Source organism: Myotis davidii, unplaced genomic scaffold, assembly GCF_000327345.1.
Source record: "Myotis davidii unplaced genomic scaffold, ASM32734v1 scaffold939, whole genome shotgun sequence".
NCBI classification, from domain to species: Eukaryota; Metazoa; Chordata; class Mammalia; order Chiroptera; family Vespertilionidae; genus Myotis; species Myotis davidii.
Genome location: NW_006290535.1, coordinates 287,614 through 295,457, shown reverse-complemented (window position 1 = coordinate 295,457; position 7,844 = coordinate 287,614).

Sequence of the window (7,844 nt, the reverse complement as noted above, 5' to 3'; positions counted from 1 at the left end):
CACTTCACTGAGACTCAGCTGAACAGGTGCCACACATAAAATCCAAACACATTCTAAAACTTAGTACACGTGCTAGAATGAAGTTACCCAGGACAAGTTCTGTGCCCCTTAAGTGATTCTGAATGTACACATAAATTCCTATGAACAAAGGCTGCTGGGATGCTCAGGTCAGGTGTAAATGATGGACAATGTGTCCTTTAAATCATTTTGGGAAGGTAATAAGAAATTTAGTACAGGGAAGATTTTAAAAGCTCCCCAGCAGATGGTGCCAAAGTAACATTTCTGAAGAGATCTAATCCAACATTTTTTTGGTCTCGAATTCTTGCATTTAAAAAACTTACAAATTTACGTTTACTTACTAAGATACCATTAAACAAATTTAGATATGAAATAAAAATCCAAAATGTACACACGGAGTCCCTCCATCCTGGCACAACACTTACCGTTCTGGTATTTTTCCAGTCTCCCTCAGAATTAGAACTTGAAAGCTGGAAAGTGCCTCTGATAGCACCTTACAGACAAGAAAATGGGGAACCACACAGCTGCGTTGGCCCCAGGTCCCTCAGGCCAGAGTTGAAGCCTGTCTCCTAGATTGCTCTTCTCACCTTTGGGTTCTTAGGGCCAGAGGAAGAGAGATACAGCATTGGTCCATGAACTGCACACCAGAATTTGAAATAAACTTTATATGCTTTGGTTATCTGTTGCTGCATGAATTTATGTGACTTTGTTATCTTTCAATCTAGCCTCCAAATTCCTGTTTCCATAAACAGTTCTAATTTGGATTCTCTGTTGCTTAATTTGATAAGTGGAGATTTCTTTAGGGCATAGTAGAGCCCAGAGAGTTAGGGGCAGTGTCTATTTTTAGCACTATGAACATACTGAAAGTAAGACATTCTATTCCATATATTTTCCCTTAAAAAAAAAAAAAGCTTTGGATATTAACATACCTGCTTGCAAAGACTTTAGACATGTTAAGATGAGAATGAGCCTGGCTGGAGTGGTTCAGTTCATTGAGCATTGTCCTGTGCACTGAAAGGTTTCCAGCTCAATTCCCAGTCAGGTTGTGGTCATTCCAAAGGCAACCAGTCGATGTTTCTCTCTCACTCCCTCTCTGTTAGCAGACTCCACATACCCCTCTGAGGCTGAAAACAAAACTAAAATTTCTGCTAAAAGGGGGAAAAGTTTAGATTGAACTCAACCATGTAAACTTCTTGTTTAAAAAGTGATTTGGGGGTAACATTAGAGAGAATGGGGGACTAAGGACCTCTGAAAGCTATTTCCTTCATAAAAATAATCAGTACAGTTGAAGATGTGATGGCTGAAAACCTCCCCAAATTTGTTTTAGAAACCCTCAATCTATACATCCATGAAGGTTAGCAAACTCCATGTTGAATAAACTAGAGACCCATAAATCATAAACTGTCAAAAGTCAAAGACAGGCCCACCTGGCGTGGCTCACTGGTTGAGCGCCAACCTATTCACCAGGAGGTCATGGTTCAATTCGATTTCCGGTCAGTCCATATGCCCAAGTTGCGGTCTCGATCCCTAGTGTAGGTGTGCAGGAGACAGCCAATCAGTGATTCTCATCAGGACATCTCCCAAGGGCTCCCAGACTATGAGAGATTGCAGGCCGGGCTGAGGGACCTCCCCGCTGAGTGCATGAATTTCGTGCACTGGGCCTCTAGTATATATACATTTAAAAAGTCAAAGAAGAATTTTTAAAGAACAAGGGAGACGTGATATATAAAAGGGATACTCAATAAGGTAAGCAGATGCCTTATTAGAAACTTTGGTGGAAAAATACAATGGGATGACATTTCCAAAGGTCTGAAAGGGGGGCGGAGGGGACCTGTCAACCGGGAATTCTATATCTAGGTAAACTATCAATTAAAAAATGAATAAAAAAAATAAAGACACTCCCAAACAAAAACAACCCAGAAAATTTTGTTGCTAGCAATCCTGCCCTATAAGAAATATTAAAGGGAGTCTTCCAGGGTGAAACAAAAGAGCACTAAACAGTAACTCGAATCTACCTGAAGAAATAAATATGTAGGTAAATATAAAAGACAGTGTAAATGTTTATTTTTTTGTAACTACTTTTTCTTTCAGACTTAAATCTTTATTGAATAAATAATTATAAATCTAGGTTGATGGGCACAAAATGTACAAAGATGTAATTATTTTGTAATGCATAAAAGTAGGGGGAGAAAGGAGCTGTATAGAAGCCAAGTTTTGCATATTATTAAAATTCAGTTGGTATTAATCAGAAGTAAATTGAATTAAAATGTTAATGGTGCCTGGCCAATGTCTCAGTGTTTGAGAGTCAACCTATGTACCCAGAGATCCCCAGTTTGACTCCCAGTCAGGGCACATGTGAGGGTTGCAGGATCATTTCCCAGAGGGAGGGCATGCAGGAGGTGGCCGATTGATGTTTCTCACTCATTGATGTTTCTGTCTCTCCCTCTCCCTTCCTCTCTCAAATCAATAAAAACATATTTTTAAGAAATGTTAATGTAAACCCCCCAAGGCAATAACTAAGAAAATATATAAAAAATATGTAGTACAAAAATGGCAAGGAAATTAAAATTCAACCAGGATTTATCCCAGGAATAAATGGATGGTTTAAAATCTGAAAATAAATATAATACATTATATCAATAGGACAAACTAATAAACATGTCATAATCATCTTAACAGTTGGCGAAAAAGTATTGCCAAAATTGAACACCTGTATCATGTTACACTCAACAAACTAGGAACTTTCTCAACATTATAAAGGCCATCTATGAAAACCCACAACCAATATATTCAAAAACCAAAAAAACTAGGTGCTTTCCCTCTTAAGATAGGTACAAGACAAAGATGGCCATTCTCACCACTTCTATTCAACATAGTACTGGAACTTCTGGTCAGGGCAACCAGACAAGAAAAAGAAATAAGGTAATGAAATTGGAAAGGAAGAAGCAAAAGTATGTTCACACATTACATGATATTTCTTGTGTTTAGAAAATTCTAAGGAATCTACTGAAAAAAACTATTAGAACTAGTAATGAGTTCAGAAAGGTTGCAGAATGCAAGAACAATATACAAAAATCGTACTTCTAAAAACTTACAATGAACAACGTGAATGTGAAAATTTTCATTTACAGTAGCATCAGAGAATAAAATACTTTGGAATAAATCTGACAAAAGAAGTACAAAACTTTTATACTGAAGATTACAAAACACTGTTGAAAGAAAGTAAATAAGATATAAATTGGAGGGGGGGAGGGGGATTCCATGTCCATGGACCAGAAGACTTAAGATGGCAGTGTTTCCAAAATTGAACTATAAATCCAATGCAATCCCATTCAGAATTCCAGAAAACTTATTTTTCTAAATAGATGATAAAATTTATATGGAATTTCAGAGGACCCAAAAGAGCCAAAATAATCTTGAAAAAGAATAGGAGGACTCACGTTTCTTGATTTCAAAACAGTATAAAGCAACTGTAATTAAGTCAGTGTGATACTGGCACAAGGACAGATGTATATCAGTGGAATAAAATGACAGTCCAGAAATAAACCTCTAAATCTATGGCCAATTCATTTTTCAACAAGGGAACCAAGAGCATTCAATGGGGAAACAATTGTTTCCTCAACAAATGTTGCTGGGGAAACTGGATAGCCATCTACAAAAGAATGAAGTGGGACTCTTACTTCACAACATATGTAAAAATTAACTTAAAATGAATCAAAGCTATAAAATCCTCAGAAGAAAACATGGATAAATCTGCAGGAACTTGGATTTGGCAAAGTAATTTTAGATATGACATAAAAACCATAAGCATGAAAAAAATAGACTTCATCAAAACTAAAAACTTTTGTACTTCAAAGGGTACTATCAAGAAAGTGAAAGTTGCCAGGTCCAAGATGGAAACATAGGTAAACACAGTACTTGCATCCCCCCACAACCACATCAAAATTACAACTAAACCACAGAACAACTATCATTCAAAACCACCTGAAATCTGGCTAAATGTAAGTTCAACAACTAGGGAAATAAGCCACTCTGAAACTGGGGTGTCTCCTGCACAGCAGCTCTCCCACTGTAGTCATAGCTGGCCTGCACAGCCAATTGGCCTGGAGGGGGGGGATCAATCCCTCCCAGTGACATCAATAGCAATCAAGGCGCACCTACAACAGGACAGTGCGCACAGCCCACACGGGTAGGGGTAGAGTGCCCAGCTCAGGTGACGGGAGAGGCTGAGCCACTGAGCCCTATAGAACACTTACTACACAAGGCCACTTTACCAATTCCAGGAGACATAGCAGCTCTACCTAATACACAGAAACCAACACAGGAAAGCAACCAAATACAGAGACAAAGAAACATCACAAATGAATGAACAGAAGAAATTGCCAGAAAAAGAACTAAATGAAATGGAAGCAAGTAAACTATCAGATTCAGAGTTCAAAACAATGGTTATAAGGATGCTCAAGGAACTTAATGAGAACTTTGAGGAACTTAGTGAGAACTTCAAGGAACTTATTGAGAACATCAACAACATAAAAAAGGACCTATCAGAAATGAAGGATACACCAACTGAAATAATAATTTACAGGGATTCAACAGTAGAGTAGAAGACACTGAGAATCAAATCAGTGGTTTGGAATATGCAGAGTCAAAAAACACCCTATCAGAAACAGAAAGAAGAAAGAATCCAAAATTATGAAGATATCATAAGGAGCCTCTGGGACAACTTTAAGTGTACCAACATTCACGTCATGAGGGTGCTAGAAGGAGAAGAGAGGGAGCAAAAAATTGAAAGCTTATTTTAAAAAATGACCAAAAATTTTCCTTACCTGGTGAAAGAAATAGACATACAAATCCAGGAAGTGCAGAGAGTCCCAAACAAGATGAACCCGAAGAGGCCCAAACAAAGACACATCATAATTAAAATGCCTGCCCTAGCTGATTTGGCCCAGTGGGTAGAGTGTTGGCCTGCAGACTGAAGGGTCCCAGGTTCAATTCTGGTCAAGGGCACATGCCCGACTTGTGAGCTTGATCCCCAGTGGGGGGTGTGCAGGAGGTAGCCAATCAATGATTCTCTCTCATCATTGATGTTTCTATCTCTCCTCCCTTCCTCTCTGAAATCAATAAAAAATATTTAAAAAGAAATGCCAAAAGTTAATGACAAAGAGATAAAGCATCAAGAGAAAAGCAGATAGTTATCTACAAGAGAGCTTCCATACGACTGTCAGCTATTTCTCAACAGAAACTTTATGGAAACATGGAACAGACTAATGATTCTCAGAGGGAAAGGAGATGGGGCGGGAAGAGATTAATAAAGAACTTATATGCATACATGCATTACCCATGGACACAGACAATAGGATGGTGAAGGCCCAGGGAGGGGCAGGATCTGGTGGAGAGGGATAATGAAGGAGGGGCGCATGAGGGTGTCACATCTGTAATACTCTCAACAATTAAGATTTTTTTTAAAAAAAGAAATTTTTAAAAAGAAAGTGAAAAGCCAACCCACAGATATCCATTTTCACCATTTTTATTCAACGTAGAAATGGAAGTACTAACCACAGGAGTCAGACAAGAAGAAACAAAGGGCATCAAATTGGAGAGGAAGAAGTAAAATTGTTATTATTTGAGACATGCTGACATGATACTGTATATAGAGAACCCTAAAGATTACACCAAAAAATTATAAGAACTGATACTTGAATTTAGGAAAGTAGCAGGATACAAAAGAAATATCCAGAAATCAGTTGCATTTTTATACACCAATAATGAATTATCAGAAAGGGAAACTAAGAGAACAATCCCATTCACATTTGCTTCAAAAAGATAAAATACCTAGGATTAAATTTAAGCAAGGATGTAAAAGACCTGTACTCAGAAAATTATAAGACATTGAAGAGCCCTGACTGGGTAGCTCTGTTGGTTAGAGCATCATTCCCATATGCCAAGGCTGTGGGTTCAATCTCCAGGCAGGGCACATACAAGAAGCAACTAATGAATGCATAAGTAAGTGAGACAATGAATCGATGTTTTTTCTTTCTTTCCTTCCTTCCTTCTTTCTTTCTATCAATTTCTCTTCTCTCTCTAAAAATTAAAAAAACAACACAATTTTTAAAAAGACACTGAAGAAAGAAATTGAAGATACAAATCAGTGGAAACATATACAATGTTCATGGATAGGAAGAAATGCATCATTAAAATGTCCATACTACCCAAAGCAACTTACAGATTCAACGCAATTCCTATCAAGATACCAGTGGTGTATTTCACAGAACTAGAACGAATATTCCAAAAATTGATACAGGACCACAAAAGATCTTGAATAGTCATAGCAATCTTGAGAAAGAAAAACAAAGTTGGAGGAATCACACTACCCGATATCAAAGTATACTTTAAGGCCATAGTAATCAAAACAGTATGGTACTGGCATAAAAAGAGACATATAGATCAATGGAGAATAGAGAGACCAGAAATAAATCCATGATCAATTAATATTTGACAAAGGAGGCAAAAACATAAAATGGGCTAAAGAGAGTCTATTCAATAAATCGTGTTGGGCACGATTTTTGTGCACAGATATGTGCACAAAAATGAAATTAGACCACCTTCTTACAGCATACACAAGAATAAACTCAGAATAGATTAAAGACTGTAATGTTAGATTCGAAACCATTAAAATCATAGAAGAAAACATAAACAGTAAAATCTAGAATATTTGTTGCAGCAATATTTTTTCTTACATATGGCCTCAGGCAAGGGAAGCAAAAGAAGAAGAATAAACAAATGAGACTACTAGAAATCAAACTAGAAAGTTTTTGCACAGCAAAGGAAATCATTTTAAAAAATGAAAAGAACCCACTGAATGGGAGAACGTAATTTCCAATTATATATCTGATAAGGGGTTAATATCCACAATTTATAAAGACTGATAACATTTAACACCAAAAACACAAAAAATAATCCAATCAGAAAATGGCAAAGAATCTCGATAGACACTTCTTAAAGAGGACGTACATATAACCAATAGACATGAAAAGATGCTCAGTGTCACTAATCATTAGATAAATTCAAATTAAAACCACAATGAGATATCACCTCACACCTGTCAGAATGGCTATCATCAATAAATCAACAAACAACAAGTGTTGGTGAGGATATGGAGAAAAGGGAACCCTCGTGCACTGTTGGTGGGAATGCAGACTGGTGCAACCACTGTGGAAGTAGTATGAAGTTACCTCAAAAAATTAAAAATGGAACTGCCTTTTGACCCAGTGATTCCACTTCTGGGACTATATCCAAAGAAATCTGAAACACTAATTCAAAAGAATATACGCATTCCCATGTTCATTGCAACATTGTTTGCAATAGCCAAGATATGGAAGCAACCTAGGTGTCCATCAATAGATGAATGGATAAAGAAAATATGGTATATAGGTATACATATATACAATGGAATATTACTCAGCAATAAAAAAGAATGAAATCTTGTCATTTGTGACAACCTGGAGGGACCTAGAGGGTGTAATGCTACATGAAATGTCACATAGAGACAGACAAGTGCCGTATGGTTTCACTTACATGTGGAATCTAAAAGAAAAAAATAGAGAGAGAGAGAGATAGAGATAGAGAGAGAAACATCAATGTGAGAGGGAAACATGATTGGCTGACTCCTGCAAGCCCCCTACCAGGGATCAAGCCCAAAACACAGGCATGTGCCCTGACTGAGAATCGAACCAGCAACCTTTGTGTGCATAGAACAACACCCAAACAATGGAACCACACCAGTCAGGACATGAAGAGCATTACTCTAAGTGAAATAAGCCAGTTAG